Source organism: Echiichthys vipera, assembly GCF_963691815.1.
Source record: "Echiichthys vipera genome assembly, chromosome: 19".
Lineage (NCBI taxonomy): Eukaryota > Metazoa > Chordata > Actinopteri > Perciformes > Trachinidae > Echiichthys > Echiichthys vipera.
In genome coordinates this window covers 340374-363422 of record NC_139844.1, presented here as the reverse complement: position 1 = coordinate 363422, position 23049 = coordinate 340374, and positions in this window count along the sequence as shown.

The window sequence follows — 23049 nt, the reverse complement described above, 5'->3', positions numbered from 1 at the left end:
TAGGCTGCTTTGCACCTGTATTACTGGGAGATTTGTATGGGAAAGCTTCTGAAGCGGAGTTACAGTCGCTTCCATGCGAAGGTGGCTTTAAGCGTTTCAGAGCCTGAAAAGTCTGTAAATGAGGGTTTTGAAGCCTTTAACTGCTCCTTAAGGCTGGAAACGACATTTCACCTGTAAATCGGCCAAATGCTATCGAAAAGTGAAATCATCCACATATTCTTCATGGTTAGGCTGCTTTGCACCTGTATTACTGGGAGATTTGTATGGGAGAGCTTCTGAAGCGGAGTTACAGTCGCTTCCATGCATGGTGGCTTTAAGCGTTTCAGAGCCTGAAAAGGCTGTAAATGAGGGTTTTGAAGCCTTTAACTGCTCCTTAAGGCTGGAAACGACATTTCACCTGTGAATCGGCCAAATGCTATCGAAAAGTGAAATCAACCACATATTCTTCATGGTTAGGCTGCTTTGCACCTGTATTACTGGGAGATTTGTATGGGAAAGCTTCTGAAGCGGAGTTACAGTCGCTCCCATGCGAAGGTGGCTTTAAGCGTTTCAGAGCCTGAAAAGGCTGTAAATGAGGGTTTTGAAGCCTTTAACTGCTCCTTAAGGCTGGAAACGACATTTCACCTGTAAATCGGCCAAATGCTATCGAAAAGTGAAATCAACCACATATTCTTCATGGTTAGGCTGCTTTGCACCTGTATTACTGGGAGATTTGTATGGGAAAGCTTCTGAAGCGGAGTTACAGTCGCTTCCATGCGAAGGTGGCTTTAAGCGTTTCAGAGCCTGAAAAGGCTGTAAATGAGGATTTTGAAGCCTTTAACTGCTCCTTAAGGCTGGAAACGACATTTCACCTGTAAATCGGCCAAATGCTATCGAAAGTGAAATCAACCACATATTCTTCATGGTTAGGCTGCTTTGCACCTGTATTACTGGGAGATTTGTATGGGAAAGCTTCTGAAGCGGAGTTACAGTCGCTTCCATGCGAAGGTGGCTTTAAGCGTTTCAGAGCCTGAAAAGGCTGTAAATGAGGGTTTTGAAGCCTTTAACTGCTCCTTAAGGCTGGAAACGACATTTCCCCTGTAAATCGGCCAAATGCTATCGAAAAGTGAAATCAACCACATATTCTTCATGGTTAGGCTGCTTTGCACCCGTATTACTGGGAGATTTGTATGGGAAAGCTTCTGAAGCGGAGTTACAGTCGCTTCCATGCGAAGTTGGCTTTAAGCGTTTCAGAGCCTGAAAAGGCTGTAAATGAGGGTTTTGAAGCCTTTAACTGCTCCTTAAGGCTGGAAACGACATTTCACCTGTAAATCGGCCAAATGCTATCGAAAAGTGAAATCAACCACATATTCTTCATGGTTAGGCTGCTTTGCACCTGTATTACTGGGAGATTTGTATGGGAAAGCTTCTGAAGCGGAGTTACAGTCGCTTCCATGCGAAGGTGGCTTTAAGCGTTTCAGAGCCTGAAAAGGCTGTAAATGAGGGTTTTGAAGCCTTTAACTGCTCCTTAAGGCTGGAAACGACATTTCACCTGTAAATCGGCCAAATGCTATCGAAAAGTGAAATCATCCACATATTCTTCATGGTTAGGCTGCTTTGCACCTGTATTACTGGGAGATTTGTATGGGAGAGCTTCTGAAGCGGAGTTACAGTCGCTTCCATGCATGGTGGCTTTAAGCGTTTCAGAGCCTGAAAAGGCTGTAAATGAGGGTTTTGAAGCCTTTAACTGCTCCTTAAGGCTGGAAACGACATTTCACCTGTGAATCGGCCAAATGCTATCGAAAAGTGAAATCAACCACATATTCTTCATGGTTAGGCTGCTTTGCACCTGTATTACTGGGAGATTTGTATGGGAAAGCTTCTGAAGCGGAGTTACAGTCGCTCCCATGCGAAGGTGGCTTTAAGCGTTTCAGAGCCTGAAAAGGCTGTAAATGAGGGTTTTGAAGCCTTTAACTGCTCCTTAAGGCTGGAAACGACATTTCACCTGTAAATCGGCCAAATGCTATCGAAAAGTGAAATCAACCACATATTCTTCATGGTTAGGCTGCTTTGCACCTGTATTACTGGGAGATTTGTATGGGAAAGCTTCTGAAGCGGAGTTACAGTCGCTTCCATGCGAAGGTGGCTTTAAGCGTTTCAGAGCCTGAAAAGGCTGTAAATGAGGATTTTGAAGCCTTTAACTGCTCCTTAAGGCTGGAAACGACATTTCACCTGTAAATCGGCCAAATGCTATCGAAAGTGAAATCAACCACATATTCTTCATGGTTAGGCTGCTTTGCACCTGTATTACTGGGAGATTTGTATGGGAAAGCTTCTGAAGCGGAGTTACAGTCGCTTCCATGCGAAGGTGGCTTTAAGCGTTTCAGAGCCTGAAAAGGCTGTAAATGAGGGTTTTGAAGCCTTTAACTGCTCCTTAAGGCTGGAAACGACATTTCCCCTGTAAATCGGCCAAATGCTATCGAAAAGTGAAATCAACCACATATTCTTCATGGTTAGGCTGCTTTGCACCTGTATTACTGGGAGATTTGTATGGGAAAGCTTCTGAAGCGGAGTTACAGTCGCTTCCATGCGAAGGTGGCTTTAAGCGTTTCAGAGCCTGAAAAGGCTGTAAATGAGGGTTTTGAAGCCTTTAACTGCTCCTTAAGGCTGGAAACGACATTTCACCTGTGAAACAGCCAAATGCTATCGAAAAGTGAAATCAACCACATATTCTACATGGTTAGGCTGCTTTACACCTGTATTACTGGGAGATTTGTATGGGAAAGCTTCTGAAGCGGAGTTACAGTCGCTTCCATGCGAAGGTGGCTTTAAGCGTTTCAGAGCCTGAAAAGGCTGTAAATGAGGGTTTTGAAGCCTTTAACTGCTCCTTAAGGCTGGAAACGACTTTTCACCTGTAAATCGGCCAAATGCTATCGAAAAGTGAAATCAACCACATATTCTTCATGGTTAGGCTGCTTTGCACCTGTATTACTGGGAGATTTGTATGGGAAAGCTTCTGAAGCGGAGTTACAGTCGCTTCCATGCGAAGGTGGCTTTAGGCGTTTCAGAGCCTGAAAAGGCTGTAAATGAGGATTTTGAAGCCTTTAACTGCTCCTTAAGGCTGGAAACGACATTTCACCTGTAAATCGGCCAAATGCTATCGAAAAGTGAAATCAACCACATATTCTTCATGGTTAGGCTGCTTTGCACCTGTATTACTGGGAGATTTGTATGGGAAAGCTTCTGAAGCGGAGTTACAGTCGCTTCCATGCGAAGGTGGCTTTAAGCGTTTCAGAGCCTGAAAAGGCTGTAAATGAGGGTTTTGAAGCCTTTAACTGCTCCTTAAGGCTGGAAACGACATTTCACCTGTAAATCGGCCAAATGCTATCGAAAAGTGAAATCAACCACATATTCTTCATGGTTAGGCTGCTTTGCACCTGTATTACTGGGAGATTTGTATGGGAAAGCTTCTGAAGCGGAGTTACAGTCGCTTCCATGCGAAGGTGGCTTTAAGCGTTTCAGAGCCTGAAAAGGCTGTAAATGAGGGTTTTGAAGCCTTTAACTGCTCCTTAAGGCTGGAAACGACATTTCACCTGTAAATCGGCCAAATGCTATCGAAAAGTGAAATCAACCACATATTCTTCATGGTTAGGCTGCTTTGCACCTGTATTACTGGGAGATTTGTATGGGAAAGCTTCTGAAGCGGAGTTACAGTCGCTTCCATGCGAAGGTGGCTTTAAGCGTTTCAAAGCCTGAAAAGGCTGTAAATGAGGATTTTGAAGCCTTTAACTGCTCCTTAAGGCTGGAAACGACATTTCACCTGTAAATCGGCCAAATGCTATCGAAAAGTGAAATCAACCACATATTCTTCATGGTTAGGCTGCTTTGCACCTGTATTACTGGGAGATTTGTATGGGAAAGCTTCTGAAGCGGAGTTAAAGTCGCTTCCATGCGAAGGTGGCTTTAAGCGTTTCAGAGCCTGAAAAGGCTGTAAATGAGGGTTTTGAAGCCTTTAACTGCTCCTTAAGGCTGGAAACGACATTTCACCTGTGAATCGGCCAAATGCTATCGAAAAGTGAAATCAACCACATATTCTTCATGGTTAGGCTGCTTTGCACCTGTATTACTGGGAGATTTGTATGGGAAAGCTTCTGAAGCGGAGTTACAGTCGCTTCCATGCGAAGGTGGCTTTAAGCGTTTCAGAGCCTGAAAAGGCTGTAAATGAGGGTTTTGAAGCCTTTAACTGCTCCTTAAGGCTGGAAACGACATTTCACCTGTAAATCGGCCAAATGCTATCGAAAGTGAAATCAACCACATATTCTTCATGGTTAGGCTGCTTTGCACCTGTATTACTGGGAGATTTGTATGGGAAAGCTTCTGAAGCGGAGTTACAGTCGCTTCCATGCGAAGGTGGCTTTAAGCGTTTCAGAGCCTGAAAAGGCTGTAAATGAGGGTTTTGAAGCCTTTAACTGCTCCTTAAGGCTGGAAACGACATTTCCCCTGTAAATCGGCCAAATGCTATCGAAAAGTGAAATCAACCACATATTCTTCATGGTTAGGCTGCTTTGCACCTGTATTACTGGGAGATTTGTATGGGAAAGCTTCTGAAGCGGAGTTACAGTCGCTTCCATGCGAAGGTGGCTTTAAGCGTTTCAGAGCCTGAAAAGGCTGTAAATGAGGGTTTTGAAGCCTTTAACTGCTCCTTAAGGCTGGAAACGACATTTCACCTGTGAAACAGCCAAATGCTATCGAAAAGTGAAATCAACCACATATTCTACATGGTTAGGCTGCTTTACACCTGTATTACTGGGAGATTTGTATGGGAAAGCTTCTGAAGCGGAGTTACAGTCGCTTCCATGCGAAGGTGGCTTTAAGCGTTTCAGAGCCTGAAAAGGCTGTAAATGAGGGTTTTGAAGCCTTTAACTGCTCCTTAAGGCTGGAAACGACTTTTCACCTGTAAATCGGCCAAATGCTATCGAAAAGTGAAATCAACCACATATTCTTCATGGTTAGGCTGCTTTGCACCTGTATTACTGGGAGATTTGTATGGGAAAGCTTCTGAAGCGGAGTTACAGTCGCTTCCATGCGAAGGTGGCTTTAGGCGTTTCAGAGCCTGAAAAGGCTGTAAATGAGGATTTTGAAGCCTTTAACTGCTCCTTAAGGCTGGAAACGACATTTCACCTGTAAATCGGCCAAATGCTATCGAAAAGTGAAATCAACCACATATTCTTCATGGTTAGGCTGCTTTGCACCTGTATTACTGGGAGATTTGTATGGGAAAGCTTCTGAAGCGGAGTTACAGTCGCTTCCATGCGAAGGTGGCTTTAAGCGTTTCAGAGCCTGAAAAGGCTGTAAATGAGGGTTTTGAAGCCTTTAACTGCTCCTTAAGGCTGGAAACGACATTTCACCTGTAAATCGGCCAAATGCTATCGAAAAGTGAAATCAACCACATATTCTTCATGGTTAGGCTGCTTTGCACCTGTATTACTGGGAGATTTGTATGGGAAAGCTTCTGAAGCGGAGTTACAGTCGCTTCCATGCGAAGGTGGCTTTAAGCGTTTCAGAGCCTGAAAAGGCTGTAAATGAGGGTTTTGAAGCCTTTAACTGCTCCTTAAGGCTGGAAACGACATTTCACCTGTAAATCGGCCAAATGCTATCGAAAAGTGAAATCAACCACATATTCTTCATGGTTAGGCTGCTTTGCACCTGTATTACTGGGAGATTTGTATGGGAAAGCTTCTGAAGCGGAGTTACAGTCGCTTCCATGCGAAGGTGGCTTTAAGCGTTTCAAAGCCTGAAAAGGCTGTAAATGAGGATTTTGAAGCCTTTAACTGCTCCTTAAGGCTGGAAACGACATTTCACCTGTAAATCGGCCAAATGCTATCGAAAAGTGAAATCAACCACATATTCTTCATGGTTAGGCTGCTTTGCACCTGTATTACTGGGAGATTTGTATGGGAAAGCTTCTGAAGCGGAGTTAAAGTCGCTTCCATGCGAAGGTGGCTTTAAGCGTTTCAGAGCCTGAAAAGGCTGTAAATGAGGGTTTTGAAGCCTTTAACTGCTCCTTAAGGCTGGAAACGACATTTCACCTGTGAATCGGCCAAATGCTATCGAAAAGTGAAATCAACCACATATTCTTCATGGTTAGGCTGCTTTGCACCTGTATTACTGGGAGATTTGTATGGGAAAGCTTCTGAAGCGGAGTTACAGTCGCTTCCATGCGAAGGTGGCTTTAAGCGTTTCAGAGCCTGAAAAGGCTGTAAATGAGGATTTTGAAGCCTTTAACTGCTCCTTAAGGCTGGAAACGACATTTCACCTGTAAATCGGCCAAATGCTATCGAAAGTGAAATCAACCACATATTCTTCATGGTTAGGCTGCTTTGCACCTGTATTACTGGGAGATTTGTATGGGAAAGCTTCTGAAGCGGAGTTACAGTCGCTTCCATGCGAAGGTGGCTTTAAGCGTTTCAGAGCCTGAAAAGGCTGTAAATGAGGGTTTTGAAGCCTTTAACTGCTCCTTAAGGCTGGAAAACGACATTTCCCCTGTAAATCGGCCAAATGCTATCGAAAAGTGAAATCAACCACATATTCTTCATGGTTAGGCTGCTTTGCACCTGTATTACTGGGAGATTTGTATGGGAAAGCTTCTGAAGCGGAGTTACAGTCGCTTCCATGCGAAGGTGGCTTTAAGCGTTTCAGAGCCTGAAAAGGCTGTAAATGAGGGTTTTGAAGCCTTTAACTGCTCCTTAAGGCTGGAAACGACATTTCACCTGTGAAACGGCCAAATGCTATCGAAAAGTGAAATCAACCACATATTCTTCATGGTTAGGCTGCTTTACACCTGTATTACTGGGAGATTTGTATGGGAAAGCTTCTGAAGCGGAGTTACAGTCGCTTCCATGCGAAGGTGGCTTTAAGCGTTTCAGAGCCTGAAAAGGCTGTAAATGAGGGTTTTGAAGCCTTTAACTGCTCCTTAAGGCTGGAAAACGACATTTCCCCTGTAAATCGGCCAAATGCTATCGAAAAGTGAAATCAACCACATATTCTTCATGGTTAGGCTGCTTTGCACCTGTATTACTGGGAGATTTGTATGGGAAAGCTTCTGAAGCGGAGTTACAGTCGCTTCCATGCGAAGGTGGCTTTAAGCGTTTCAGAGCCTGAAAAGGCTGTAAATGAGGGTTTTGAAGCCTTTAACTGCTCCTTAAGGCTGGAAACGACATTTCACCTGTGAATCGGCCAAATGCTATCGAAAAGTGAAATCAACCACATATTCTTCATGGTTAGGCTGCTTTGCACCTGTATTACTGGGAGATTTGTATGGGAAAGCTTCTGAAGCGGAGTTACAGGTCGCTTCCATGCGAAGGTGGCTTTAAACGTTTCAGAGCCTGAAAAGGCTGTAAATGAGGGTTTTGAAGCCTTTAACTGCTCCTTAAGGCTGGAAACGACATTTCACCTGTAAAAACGGCCAAATGCTATCGAAAAGTGAAATCAACCACATATTCTTCATGGTTAGGCTGCTTTGCACCTGTATTACTGGGAGATTTGTATGGGAAAGCTTCTGAAGCGGAGTTACAGTCGCTTCCATGCGAAGGTGGCTTTAAGCGTTTCAGAGCCTGAAAAGGCTGTAAATGAGGGTTTTGAAGCCTTTAACTGCTCCTTAAGGCTGGAAACGACATTTCACCTGTGAAACGGCCAAATGCTATCGAAAAGTGAAATCAACCACATATTCTTCATGGTTAGGCTGCTTTACACCTGTATTACTGGGAGATTTGTATGGGAAAGCTTCTGAAGCGGAGTTACAGTCGCTTCCATGCGAAGGTGGCTTTAAGCGTTTCAGAGCCTGAAAAGGCTGTAAATGAGGGTTTTGAAGCCTTTAACTGCTCCTTAAGGCTGGAAACGACATTTCACCTGTGAAACGGCCAAATGCTATCGAAAAGTGAAATCAACCACATATTCTTCATGGTTAGGCTGCTTTGCACCTGTATTACTAGGAGATTTGTATGGGAAAGCTTCTGAAGCGGAGTTACAGTCGCTTCCATGCGAAGGTGGCTTTAAGCGTTTCAGAGCCTGAAAAGGCTGTAAATGAGGATTTTGAAGCCTTTAACTGCTCCTTAAGGCTGGAAACGTCATTTCACCTGTAAATCGGCCAAATGCTATCGAAAAGTGAAATCAACCACATATTCTTCATGGTTAGGCTGCTTTGCACCTGTATTACTGGGAGATTTGTATGGGAAAGCTTCTGAAGCGGAGTTACAGTCGCTTCCATGCGAAGGTGGCTTTAAGCGTTTCAGAGCCTGAAAAGGCTGTAAATGAGGGTTTTGAAGCCTTTAACTGCTCCTTAAGGCTGGAAACGACATTTCACCTGTAAATCGGCCAAATGCTATCGAAAAGTGAAATCAACCACATATTCTTCATGGTTAGGCTGCTTTGCACCTGTATTACTGGGAGATTTGTATGGGAAAGCTTCTGAAGCGGAGTTACAGTCGCTTCCATGCGAAGGTGGCTTTAAGCGTTTCAGAGCCTGAAAAGGCTGTAAATGAGGGTTTTGAAGCCTTTAACTGCTCCTTAAGGCTGGAAACGACATTTCACCTGTGAATCGGCCAAATGCTATCGAAAAGTGAAATCAACCACATATTCTTCATGGTTAGGCTGCTTTGCACCTGTATTACTGGGAGATTTGTATGGGAAAGCTTCTGAAGCGGAGTTACAGTCGCTTCCATGCGAAGGTGGCTTTAAGCGTTTCAGAGCCTGAAAAGGCTGTAAATGAGGGTTTTGAAGCCTTTAACTGCTCCTTAAGGCTGGAAACGACATTTCACCTGTAAATCGGCCAAATGCTATCGAAAAGTGAAATCAACCACATATTCTTCATGGTTAGGCTGCTTTGCACCTGTATTACTGGGAGATTTGTATGGGAAAGCTTCTGAAGCGGAGTTACAGTCGCTTCCATGCGAAGGTGGCTTTAAGCGTTTCAGAGCCTGAAAAGGCTGTAAATGAGGATTTTGAAGCCTTTAACTGCTCCTTAAGGCTGGAAACGACATTTCACCTGTAAATCGGCCAAATGCTATCGAAAAGTGAAATCAACCACATATTCTTCATGGTTAGGCTGCTTTGCACCTGTATTACTGGGAGATTTGTATGGGAAAGCTTCTGAAGCGGAGTTACAGTCGCTTCCATGCGAAGGTGGCTTTAAGCGTTTCAGAGCCTGAAAAGGCTGTAAATGAGGGTTTTGAAGCCTTTAACTGCTCCTTAAGGCTGGAAACGACATTTCACCTGTAAATCGGCCAAATGCTATCGAAAAGTGAAATCAACCACATATTCTTCATGGTTAGGCTGCTTTGCACCTGTATTACTGGGAGATTTGTATGGGAAAGCTTCTGAAGCGGAGTTACAGTCGCTTCCATGCGAAGGTGGCTTTAAGCGTTTCAGAGCCTGAAAAGGCTGTAAATTAGGGTTTTGAAGCCTTTAACTGCTCCTTAAGGCTAGAAACGACATTTCACCTGTGAATCGGCCAAATGCTATCGAAAAGTGAAATCAACCACATATTCTTCATGGTTAGGCTGCTTTGCACCTGTATTACTGGGAGATTTGTATGGGAAAGCTTCTGAAGCGGAGTTACAGGTCGCTTCCATGCGAAGGTGGCTTTAAGCGTTTCAGAGCCTGAAAAGGCTGTAAATGAGGATTTTGAAGCCTTTAACTGCTCCTTAAGGCTGGAAAAGACATTTCACCTGTAAATCGGCCAAATGCTATCGAAAAGTGAAATCAACCACATATTCTTCATGGTTAGGCTGCTTTGCACCTGTATTACTGGGAGATTTGTATGGGAAAGCTTCTGAAGCGGAGTTACAGTCGCTTCCATGCGAAGGTGGCTTTTAGCGTTTCAGAGCCTGAAAAGGCTGTAAATGAGGGTTTTGAAGCCTTTAACTGCTCCTTAAGGCTGGAAACGACATTTCACCTGTAAATCGGCCAAATGCTATCGAAAAGTGAAATCAACCACATATTCTTCATGGTTAGGCTGCTTTGCACCTGTATTACTGGGAGATTTGTATGGGAAAGCTTCTGAAGCGGAGTTACAGTCGCTTCCATGCGAAGGTGGCTTTAAGCGTTTCAGAGCCTGAAAAGGCTGTAAATGAGGATTTTGAAGCCTTTAACTGCTCCTTAAGGCTGGAAACGACATTTCACCTGTAAATCGGCCAAATGCTATCGAAAAGTGAAATCAACCACATATTCTTCATGGTTAGGCTGCTTTGCACCTGTATTACTGGGAGATTTGTATGGGAAAGCTTCTGAACCGGAGTTACAGTCGCTTCCATGCGAAGGTGGCTTTAAGCGTTTCAGAGCCTGAAAAGGCTGTAAATGAGGGTTTTGAAGCCTTTAACTGCTCCTTAAGGCTGGAAACGACATTTCACCTGTAAATCGGCCAAATGCTATCGAAAAGTGAAATCAACCACATATTCTTCATGGTTAGGCTGCTTTGCACCTGTATTACTGGGAGATTTGTATGGGAAAGCTTCTGAACCGGAGTTACAGTCGCTTCCATGCGAAGGTGGCTTTAAGCGTTTCAGAGCCTGAAAAGGCTGTAAATGAGGGTTTTGAAGCCTTTAACTGCTCCTTAAGGCTGGAAACGACATTTCACCTGTAAATCGGCCAAATGCTATCGAAAAGTGAAATCAACCACATATTCTTCATGGTTAAGCTGCTTTGCACCTGTATTACTGGGAGATTTGTATGGGAAAGCTTCTGAAGCGGAGTTACAGTCGCTTCCATGCGAAGGTGGCTTTAAGCGTTTCAGAGCCTGAAAAGGCTGTAAATGAGGGTTTTGAAGCCTTTAACTGCTCCTTAAGGCTGGAAACGACATTTCACCTGTAAATCGGCCAAATGCTATCGAAAAGTGAAATCAACCACATATTCTTCATGGTTAGGCTGCTTTGCACCTGTATTACTGGGAGATTTGTATGGGAAAGCTTCTGAAGCGGAGTTACAGGTCGCTTCCATGCGAAGCTGGCTTTAAGCGTTTCAGAGCCTGAAAAGGCTGTAAATGAGGGTTTTGAAGCCTTTAACTGCTCCTTAAGGCTGGAAACGACATTTCACCTGTAAATCGGCCAAATGCTATCGAAAAGTGAAATCAACCACATATTCTTCATGGTTAGGCTGCTTTGCACCTGTAATACTGGGAGATTTGTATGGGAAAGCTTCTGAAGCGTAGTTACAGTCGCTTCCATGCGAAGGTGGCTTTAAGCGTTTCAGAGCCTGAAAAGGCTGTAAATGAGGGTTTTGAAGCCTTTAACTGCTCCTTAAGGCTGGAAACGACATTTCACCTGTAAATCGGCCAAATGCTATCGAAAAGTGAAATCAACCACATATTCTTCATGGTTAGGCTGCTTTGCACCTGTATTACTGGGAGATTTGTATGGGAAAGCTTCTGAAGCGGAGTTACAGTCGCTTCCATGCGAAGGTGGCTTTAAACGTTTCAGAGCCTGAAAAGGCTGTAAATGAGGATTTTGAAGCCTTTAACTGCTCCTTAAGGCTGGAAACGACATTTCACCTGTAAATCGGCCAAATGCTATCGAAAAGTGAAATCAACCACATATTCTTCATGGTTAGGCTGCTTTGCACCTGTATTACTGGGAGATTTGTATGGGAAAGCTTCTGAACCGGAGTTACAGTCGCTTCCATGCGAAGGTGGCTTTAAGCGTTTCAGAGCCTGAAAAGGCTGTAAATGAGGGTTTTGAAGCCTTTAACTGCTCCTTAAGGCTGGAAACGACATTTCACCTGTGAATCGGCCAAATGCTATCGAAAAGTGAAATCAACCACATATTCTTCATGGTTAGGCTGCTTTGCACCTGTATTACTGGGAGATTTGTATGGGAAAGCTTCTGAAGCGGAGTTACAGTCGCTTCCATGCGAAGGTGGCTTTAAGCGTTTCAGAGCCTGAAAAGGCTGTAAATGAGGGTTTTGAAGCCTTTAACTGCTCCTTAAGGCTGGAAACGACATTTCACCTGTAAATCGGCCAAATGCTATCGAAAAGTGAAATCAACCACATATTCTTCATGGTTAGGCTGCTTTGCACCTGTATTACTGGGAGATTTGTATGGGAAAGCTTCTGAAGCGGAGTTACAGGTCGCTTCCATGCGAAGCTGGCTTTAAGCGTTTCAGAGCCTGAAAAGGCTGTAAATGAGGGTTTTGAAGCCTTTAACTGCTCCTTAAGGCTGGAAACGACATTTCACCTGTAAATCGGCCAAATGCTATCGAAAAGTGAAATCAACCACATATTCTTCATGGTTAGGCTGCTTTGCACCTGTAATACTGGGAGATTTGTATGGGAAAGCTTCTGAAGCGTAGTTACAGTCGCTTCCATGCGAAGGTGGCTTTAAGCGTTTCAGAGCCTGAAAAGGCTGTAAATGAGGGTTTTGAAGCCTTTAACTGCTCCTTAAGGCTGGAAACGACATTTCACCTGTAAATCGGCCAAATGCTATCGAAAAGTGAAATCAACCACATATTCTTCATGGTTAGGCTGCTTTGCACCTGTATTACTGGGAGATTTGTATGGGAAAGCTTCTGAAGCGGAGTTACAGTCGCTTCCATGCGAAGGTGGCTTTAAACGTTTCAGAGCCTGAAAAGGCTGTAAATGAGGATTTTGAAGCCTTTAACTGCTCCTTAAGGCTGGAAACGACATTTCACCTGTAAATCGGCCAAATGCTATCGAAAAGTGAAATCAACCACATATTCTTCATGGTTAGGCTGCTTTGCACCTGTATTACTGGGAGATTTGTATGGGAAAGCTTCTGAACCGGAGTTACAGTCGCTTCCATGCGAAGGTGGCTTTAAGCGTTTCAGAGCCTGAAAAGGCTGTAAATGAGGGTTTTGAAGCCTTTAACTGCTCCTTAAGGCTGGAAACGACATTTCACCTGTGAATCGGCCAAATGCTATCGAAAAGTGAAATCAACCACATATTCTTCATGGTTAGGCTGCTTTGCACCTGTATTACTGGGAGATTTGTATGGGAAAGCTTCTGAAGCGGAGTTACAGTCGCTTCCATGCGAAGGTGGCTTTAAGCGTTTCAGAGCCTGAAAAGGCTGTAAATGAGGATTTTGAAGCCTTTAACTGCTCCTTAAGGCTGGAAACGACATTTCACCTGTGAATCGGCCAAATGCTATCGAAAAGTGAAATCAACCACATATTCTTCATGGTTAGGCTGCTTTGCACCTGTATTACTGGGAGATTTGTATGGGAAAGCTTCTGAAGCGGAGTTACAGTCGCTTCCATGCGAAGGTGGCTTTAAGTGTTTCAGAGCCTGAAAAGGCTGTAAATGAGGGTTTTGAAGCCTTTAACTGCTCCTTAAGGCTGGAAACGACATTTCACCTGTAAATCGGCCAAATGCTATCGAAAAGTGAAATCAACCACATATTCTTCATGGTTAGGCTGCTTGGCACCTGTATTACTGGGAGATTTGTATGGGAAAGCTTCTGAAGCGGAGTTAAAGTCGCTTCCATGCGAAGGTGGCTTTAAGCGTTTCAGAGCCTCAAAAGGCTGTTAATGAGGGTTTTGAAGCCTTTAACTGCTCCTTAAGGCTGGAAACGACATTTCACCTGTGAATCGGCCAAATGTTATCGAAAAGTGAAATCAACCACATATTCTTCATGGTTAGGCTGCTTTGCACCTGTATTACTGGGAGATTTGTATGGGAAAGCTTCTGAAGCGGAGTTACAGTCGCTTCCATGCGAAGGTGGCTTTAAGCGTTTCAGAGCCTGAAAAGGCTGTAAATGAGGATTTTGAAGCCTTTAACTGCTCCTTAAGGCTGGAAACGACATTTCACCTGTAAATCGGCCAAATGCTATCGAAAAGTGAAATCAACCACATATTCTTCATGGTTAGGCTGCTTTGCACCTGTATTACTGGGAGATTTGTATGGGAAAGCTTCTGAAGCGGAGTTACAGTCGCTTCCATGCGAAGGTGGCTTTAAGCGTTTCAGAGCCTGAAAAGGCTGTAAATGAGGGTTTTGAAGCCTTTAACTGCTCCTTAAGGCTGGAAACGACATTTCATCTGTAAATCGGCCAAATGCTATCGAAAAGTGAAATCAACCACATATTCTTCATGGTTAGGCTGCTTTGCACCTGTATTACTGGGAGATTTGTATGGGAAAGCTTCTGAAGCGGAGTTACAGTCGCTTCCATGCGAAGGTGGCTTTAAGCGTTTCAGAGCCTGAAAAGGCTGTAAATGAGGGTTTTGAAGCCTTTAACTGCTCCTTAAGGCTGGAAACGACATTTCACCTGTGAATCGGCCAAATGCTATCGAAAAGTGAAATCAACCACATATTCTTCATGGTTAGGCTGCTTTGCACCTGTATTACTGGGAGATTTGTATGGGAAAGCTTCTGAAGCGGAGTTACAGGTCGCTTCCATGCGAAGGTGGCTTTAAGCGTTTCAGAGCCTGAAAAGGCTGTAAATGAGGATTTTGAAGCCTTTAACTGCTCCTTAAGGCTGGAAAAGACATTTCACCTGTAAATCGGCCAAATGCTATCGAAAAGTGAAATCAACCACATATTCTTCATGGTTAGGCTGCTTTGCACCTGTATTACTGGGAGATTTGTATGGGAAAGCTTCTGAAGCGGAGTTACAGTCGCTTCCATGCGAAGGTGGCTTTTAGCGTTTCAGAGCCTGAAAAGGCTGTAAATGAGGGTTTTGAAGCCTTTAACTGCTCCTTAAGGCTGGAAACGACATTTCACCTGTAAATCGGCCAAATGCTATCGAAAAGTGAAATCAACCACATATTCTTCATGGTTAGGCTGCTTTGCACCTGTATTACTGGGAGATTTGTATGGGAAAGCTTCTGAAGCGGAGTTACAGTCGCTTCCATGCGAAGGTGGCTTTAAGCGTTTCAGAGCCTGAAAAGGCTGTAAATGAGGATTTTGAAGCCTTTAACTGCTCCTTAAGGCTGGAAACGACATTTCACCTGTAAATCGGCCAAATGCTATCGAAAAGTGAAATCAACCACATATTCTTCATGGTTAGGCTGCTTTGCACCTGTATTACTGGGAGATTTGTATGGGAAAGCTTCTGAACCGGAGTTACAGTCGCTTCCATGCGAAGGTGGCTTTAAGCGTTTCAGAGCCTGAAAAGGCTGTAAATGAGGGTTTTGAAGCCTTTAACTGCTCCTTAAGGCTGGAAACGACATTTCACCTGTAAATCGGCCAAATGCTATCGAAAAGTGAAATCAACCACATATTCTTCATGGTTAAGCTGCTTTGCACCTGTATTACTGGGAGATTTGTATGGGAAAGCTTCTGAAGCGGAGTTACAGTCGCTTCCATGCGAAGGTGGCTTTAAGCGTTTCAGAGCCTGAAAAGGCTGTAAATGAGGGTTTTGAAGCCTTTAACTGCTCCTTAAGGCTGGAAACGACATTTCACCTGTAAATCGGCCAAATGCTATCGAAAAGTGAAATCAACCACATATTCTTCATGGTTAGGCTGCTTTGCACCTGTATTACTGGGAGATTTGTATGGGAAAGCTTCTGAAGCGGAGTTACAGGTCGCTTCCATGCGAAGGTGGCTTTAAGCGTTTCAGAGCCTGAAAAGGCTGTAAATGAGGGTTTTGAAGCCTTTAACTGCTCCTTAAGGCTGGAAACGACATTTCACCTGTAAATCGGCCAAATGCTATCGAAAAGTGAAATCAACCACATATTCTTCATGGTTAGGCTGCTTTGCACCTGTAATACTGGGAGATTTGTATGGGAAAGCTTCTGAAGCGTAGTTACAGTCGCTTCCATGCGAAGGTGGCTTTAAGCGTTTCAGAGCCTGAAAAGGCTGTAAATGAGGATTTTGAAGCCTTTAACTGCTCCTTAAGGCTGGAAACGACATTTCACCTGTAAATCGGCCAAATGCTATCGAAAAGTGAAATCAACCACATATTCTTCATGGTTAGGCTGCTTTGCACCTGTATTACTGGGAGATTTGTATGGGAAAGCTTCTGAAGCGGAGTTACAGTCGCTTCCATGCGAAGGTGGCTTTAAACGTTTCAGAGCCTGAAAAGGCTGTAAATGAGGATTTTGAAGCCTTTAACTGCTCCTTAAGGCTGGAAACGACATTTCACCTGTAAATCGGCCAAATGCTATCGAAAAGTGAAATCAACCACATATTCTTCATGGTTAGGCTGCTTTGCACCTGTATTACTGGGAGATTTGTATGGGAAAGCTTCTGAACCGGAGTTACAGTCGCTTCCATGCGAAGGTGGCTTTAAGCGTTTCAGAGCCTGAAAAGGCTGTAAATGAGGGTTTTGAAGCCTTTAACTGCTCCTTAAGGCTGGAAACGACATTTCACCTGTAAATCGGCCAAATGCTATCGAAAAGTGAAATCAACCACATATTCTTCATGGTTAAGCTGCTTTGCACCTGTATTACTGGGAGATTTGTATGGGAAAGCTTCTGAAGCGGAGTTACAGTCGCTTCCATGCGAAGGTGGCTTTAAGCGTTTCAGAGCCTGAAAAGGCTGTAAATGAGGGTTTTGAAGCCTTTAACTGCTCCTTAAGGCTGGAAACGACATTTCACCTGTAAATCGGCCAAATGCTATCGAAAAGTGAAATCAACCACATATTCTTCATGGTTAGGCTGCTTTGCACCTGTATTACTGGGAGATTTGTATGGGAAAGCTTCTGAAGCGGAGTTACAGGTCGCTTCCATGCGAAGGTGGCTTTAAGCGTTTCAGAGCCTGAAAAGGCTGTAAATGAGGGTTTTGAAGCCTTTAACTGCTCCTTAAGGCTGGAAACGACATTTCACCTGTAAATCGGCCAAATGCTATCGAAAAGTGAAATCAACCACATATTCTTCATGGTTAGGCTGCTTTGCACCTGTAATACTGGGAGATTTGTATGGGAAAGCTTCTGAAGCGTAGTTACAGTCGCTTCCATGCGAAGGTGGCTTTAAGCGTTTCAGAGCCTGAAAAGGCTGTAAATGAGGGTTTTGAAGCCTTTAACTGCTCCTTAAGGCTGGAAACGACATTTCACCTGTAAATCGGCCAAATGCTATCGAAAAGTGAAATCAACCACATATTCTTCATGGTTAGGCTGCTTTGCACCTGTATTACTGGGAGATTTGTATGGGAAAGCTTCTGAAGCGGAGTTACAGTCGCTTCCATGCGAAGGTGGCTTTAAGCGTTTCAGAGCCTGAAAAGGCTGTAAATGAGGGTTTTGAAGCCTTTAACTGCTCCTTAAGGCTGGAAACGACATTTCACCTGTAAATCGGCCAAATGCTATCGAAAAGTGAAATCAACCACATATTCTTCATGGTTAGGCTGCTTTGCACCTGTATTACTGGGAGATTTGTATGGGAAAGCTTCTGAAGGGGAGTTACAGTCGCTTCCATGCGAAGGTGGCTTTAAGCGTTTCAGAGCCTGAAAAGGCTGTAAATGAGGGTTTTGAAGCCTTTAACTGCTCCTTAAGGCTGGAAACGACATTTCACCTGTAAATCGGCCAAATGCTATCGAAAAGTGAAATCAACCACATATTCTTCATGGTTAGGCTGCTTTGCACCTGTATTACTGGGAGATTTGTATGGGAAAGCTTCTGAAGGGGAGTTACAGTCGCTTCCATGCGAAGGTGGCTTTAAGCGTTTCAGAGCCTGAAAAGGCTGTAAATGAGGGTTTTGAAGCCTTTAACTGCTCCTTAAGGCTGGAAACGACATTTCACCTGTAAATCGGCCAAATGCTATCGAAAAGTGAAATCAACCACATATTCTTCATGGTTAGGCTGCTTTGCACCTGTATTACTGGGAGATTTGTATGGGAAAGCTTCTGAAGCGGAGTTACAGTCGCTTCCATGCGAAGGTGGCTTTAAGCGTTTCAGAGCCTGAAAAGGCTGTAAATGAGGGTTTTGAAGCCTTTAACTGCTCCTTAAGGCTGGAAACGACATTTCACCTGTAAATCGGCCAAATGCTATCGAAAAGTGAAATCAACCACATATTCTTCATGGTTAGGCTGCTTTGCACCTGTATTACTGGGAGATTTGTATGGGAAAGCTTCTGAAGCGGAGTTACAGTCGCTTCCATGCGAAGGTGGCTTTAAGCGTTTCAGAGCCTGAAAAGGCTGTAAATGAGGGTTTTGAAGCCTTTAACTGCTCCTTAAGGCTGGAAACGACATTTCACCTGTGAAACGGCCAATTGCTATCGAAAAGTGAAATCAACCACATATTCTTCATGGTTAGGCTGCTTTGCACCTGTATTACTGGGAGATTTGTATGGGAAAGCTTCTGAAGCGGAGTTACAGTCGCTTCCATGCGAAGGTGGCTTTAAGCGTTTCAGAGCCTGAAAAGGCTGTAAATGAGGGTTTTGAAGCCTTTAACTGCTCCTTAAGGCTGGAAAAGACATTTCACCTGTAAATCGGCCAAATGCTATCGAAAAGTGAAATCAACCACATATTCTTCATGGTTAGGCTGCTTTGCACCTGTAATACTGGGAGATTTGTATGGGAAAGCTTCTGAAGCGTAGTTACAGTCGCTTCCATGCGAAGGTGGCTTTAAGCGTTTCAGAGCCTGAAAAGGCTGTAAATGAGGGTTTTGAAGCCTTTAACTGCTCCTTAAGGCTGGAAACGACATTTCACCTGTAAATCGGCCATATGCTATCGAAAAGTGAAATCAACCACATATTCTTCATGGTTAGGCTGCTTTGCACCTGTATTACTGGGAGATTTGTATGGGAAAGCTTCTGAAGGGGAGTTACAGTCGCTTCCATGCGAAGGTGGCTTTAAGCGTTTCAGAGCCTGAAAAGGCTGTAAATGAGGGTTTTGAAGCCTTTAACTGCTCCTTAAGGCTGGAAACGACATTTCACCTGTAAATCGGCCAAATGCTATCGAAAAGTGAAATCAACCACATATTCTTCATGGTTAGGCTGCTTTGCACCTGTATTACTGGGAGATTTGTATGGGAAAGCTTCTGAAGCGGAGTTACAGTCGCTTCCATGCGAAGGTGGCTTTAAGCGTTTCAGAGCCTGAAAAGGCTGTAAATGAGGGTTTTGAAGCCTTTAACTGCTCCTTAAGGCTGGAAACGACATTTCACCTGTAAATCGGCCAAATGCTATTGAAAAGTGAAATCAACCACATATTCTTCATGGTTAGGCTGCTTTGCACCTGTATTACTGGGAGATTTGTATGGGAAAGCTTCTGAAGCGGAGTTACAGTCGCTTCCATGCGAAGGTGGCTTTAAGCGTTTCAGAGCCTGAAAAGGCTGTAAATGAGGGTTTTGAAGCCTTTAACTGCTCCTTAAGGCTGGAAACGACATTTCCCCTGTAAATCGGCCAAATGCTATCGAAAAGTGAAATCAACCACATATTCTTCATGGTTAGGCTGCTTTGCACCTGTATTACTGGGAGATTTGTATGGGAAAGCTTCTGAAGCGGAGTTACAGTCGCTTCCATGCGAAGGTGGCTTTAAGCGTTTCAGAGCCTGAAAAGGCTGTAAATGAGGGTTTTGAAGCCTTTAACTGCTCCTTAAGGCTGGAAACGACATTTCACCTGTAAATCGGCCAAATGCTATCGAAAAGTGAAATCAACCACATATTCTTCATGGTTAGGCTGCTTTGCACCTGTAATACTGGGAGATTTGTATGGGAAAGCTTCTGAAGCGTAGTTACAGTCGCTTCCATGCGAAGGTGGCTTTAAGCGTTTCAGAGCCTGAAAAGGCTGTAAATGAGGGTTTTGAAGCCTTTAACTGCTCCTTAAGGCTGGAAACGACATTTCACCTGTAAATCGGCCAAATGCTATCGAAAAGTGAAATCAACCACATATTCTTCATGGTTAGGCTGCTTTGCACCTGTATTACTGGGAGATTTGTATGGGAAAGCTTCTGAAGCGGAGTTACAGTCGCTTCCATGCGAAGGTGGCTTTAAGCGTTTCAGAGCCTGAAAAGGCTGTAAATGAGGGTTTTGAAGCCTTTAACTGCTCCTTAAGGCTGGAAACGACATTTCACCTGTAAATCGGCCAAATGCTATCGAAAAGTGAAATCAACCACATATTCTTCATGGTTAGGCTGCTTTGCACCTGTATTACTGGGAGATTTGTATGGGAAAGCTTCTGAAGGGGAGTTACAGTCGCTTCCATGCGAAGGTGGCTTTAAGCGTTTCAGAGCCTGAAAAGGCTGTAAATGAGGGTTTTGAAGCCTTTAACTGCTCCTTAAGACTGGAAACGACATTTCACCTGTAAATCGGCCAAATGCTATCGAAAAGTGAAATCAACCACATATTCTTCATGGTTAGGCTGCTTTGCACCTGTATTACTGGGAGATTTGTATGGGAAAGCTTCTGAAGCGGAGTTACAGTCGCTTCCATGCGAAGGTGGCTTTAAGCGTTTCAGAGCCTGAAAAGGCTGTAAATGAGGGTTTTGAAGCCTTTAACTGCCCCTTAAGGCTGGAAACGACATTTCACCTGTAAATCGGCCAAATGCTATCGAAAAGTGAAATCAACCACATATTCTTCATGGTTAGGCTGCTTTGCACCTGTATTACTGGGAGATTTGTATGGGAAAGCTTCTGAAGCGGAGTTACAGTCGCTTCCATGCGAAGGTGGCTTTAAGCGTTTCAGAGCCTGAAAAGGCTGTAAATGAGGGTTTTGAAGCCTTTAACTGCTCCTTAAGGCTGGAAACGACATTTCACCTGTAAATCGGCCAAATGCTATCGAAAAGTGAAATCAACCACATATTCTTCATGGTTAGGCTGCTTTGCACCTGTATTACTGGGAGATTTGTATGGGAAAGCTTCTGAAGCGGAGTTACAGTCGCTTCCATGCGAAGGTGGCTTTAAGCGTTTCAGAGCCTGAAAAGGCTGTAAATGAGGGTTTTGAAGCCTTTAACTGCTCCTTAAGGCTGGAAATGACATTTCACCTGTGAATCGGCCAAATGCTATCGAAAAGTGAAATCAACCACATATTCTTCATGGTTAGGCTGCTTTGCACCTGTATTACTGGGAGATTTGTATGGGAAAGCTTCTGAAGCGGAGTTACAGGTCGCTTCCATGCGAAGGTGGCTTTAAGCGTTTCAGAGCCTGAAAAGGCTGTAAATGAGGGTTTTGAAGCCTTTAACTGCTCCTTAAGGCTGGAAACGACATTTCACCTGTAAATCGGCCAAATGCTATCGAAAAGTGAAATCAACCACATATTCTTCATGGTTAGGCTGCTTTGCACCTGTATTACTGGGAGATTTGTATGGGAAAGCTTCTGAAGCGGAGTTACAGTCGCTTCCATGCGAAGGTGGCTTTAAGCGTTTCAGAGCCTGAAAAGGCTGTAAATGAGGGTTTTGAAGCCTTTAACTGCTCCTTAAGGCTGGAAACGACATTTCACCTGTAAATCGGCCAAATGCTATCGAAAAGTGAAATCAACCACATATTCTTCATGGTTAGGCTGCTTTGCACCTGTAATACTGGGAGATTTGTATGGGAAAGCTTCTGAAGCGTAGTTACAGTCGCTTCCATGCGAAGGTGGCTTTAAGCGTTTCAGAGCCTGAAAAGGCTGTAAATGAGGGTTTTGAAGCCTTTAACTGCTCCTTAAGGCTGGAAACGACATTTCACCTGTAAATCGGCCAAATGCTATCGAAAAGTGAAATCAACCACATATTCTTCATGGTTAGGCTGCTTTGCACCTGTATTACTGGGAGATTTGTATGGGAAAGCTTCTGAAGCGGAGTTACAGTCGCTTCCATGCGAAGGTGGCTTTAAACGTTTCAGAGCCTGAAAAGGCTGTAAATGAGGATTTTGAAGCCTTTAACTGCTCCTTAAGGCTGGAAACGACATTTCACCTGTAAATCGGCCAAATGCTATCGAAAAGTGAAATCAACCACATATTCTTCATGGTTAGGCTGCTTTGCACCTGTATTACTGGGAGATTTGTATGGGAAAGCTTCTGAACCGGAGTTACAGTCGCTTCCATGCGAAGGTGGCTTTAAGCGTTTCAGAGCCTGAAAAGGCTGTAAATGAGGGTTTTGAAGCCTTTAACTGCTCCTTAAGGCTGGAAACGACATTTCACCTGTGAATCGGCCAAATGCTATCGAAAAGTGAAATCAACCACATATTCTTCATGGTTAGGCTGCTTTGCACCTGTATTACTGGGAGATTTGTATGGGAAAGCTTCTGAAGCGGAGTTACAGTCGCTTCCATGCGAAGGTGGCTTTAAGCGTTTCAGAGCCTGAAAAGGCTGTAAATGAGGGTTTTGAAGCCTTTAACTGCTCCTTAAGGCTGGAAACGACATTTCACCTGTAAATCGGCCAAATGCTATCGAAAAGTGAAATCAACCACATATTCTTCATGGTTAGGCTGCTTTGCACCTGTATTACTGGGAGATTTGTATGGGAAAGCTTCTGAAGCGGAGTTACAGGTCGCTTCCATGCGAAGCTGGCTTTAAGCGTTTCAGAGCCTGAAAAGGCTGTAAATGAGGGTTTTGAAGCCTTTAACTGCTCCTTAAGGCTGGAAACGACATTTCACCTGTAAATCGGCCAAATGCTATCGAAAAGTGAAATCAACCACATATTCTTCATGGTTAGGCTGCTTTGCACCTGTAATACTGGGAGATTTGTATGGGAAAGCTTCTGAAGCGTAGTTACAGTCGCTTCCATGCGAAGGTGGCTTTAAGCGTTTCAGAGCCTGAAAAGGCTGTAAATGAGGGTTTTGAAGCCTTTAACTGCTCCTTAAGGCTGGAAACGACATTTCACCTGTAAATCGGCCAAATGCTATCGAAAAGTGAAATCAACCACATATTCTTCATGGTTAGGCTGCTTTGCACCTGTATTACTGGGAGATTTGTATGGGAAAGCTTCTGAAGCGGAGTTACAGTCGCTTCCATGCGAAGGTGGCTTTAAACGTTTCAGAGCCTGAAAAGGCTGTAAATGAGGATTTTGAAGCCTTTAACTGCTCCTTAAGGCTGGAAACGACATTTCACCTGTAAATCGGCCAAATGCTATCGAAAAGTGAAATCAACCACATATTCTTCATGGTTAGGCTGCTTTGCACCTGTATTACTGGGAGATTTGTATGGGAAAGCTTCTGAACCGGAGTTACAGTCGCTTCCATGCGAAGGTGGCTTTAAGCGTTTCAGAGCCTGAAAAGGCTGT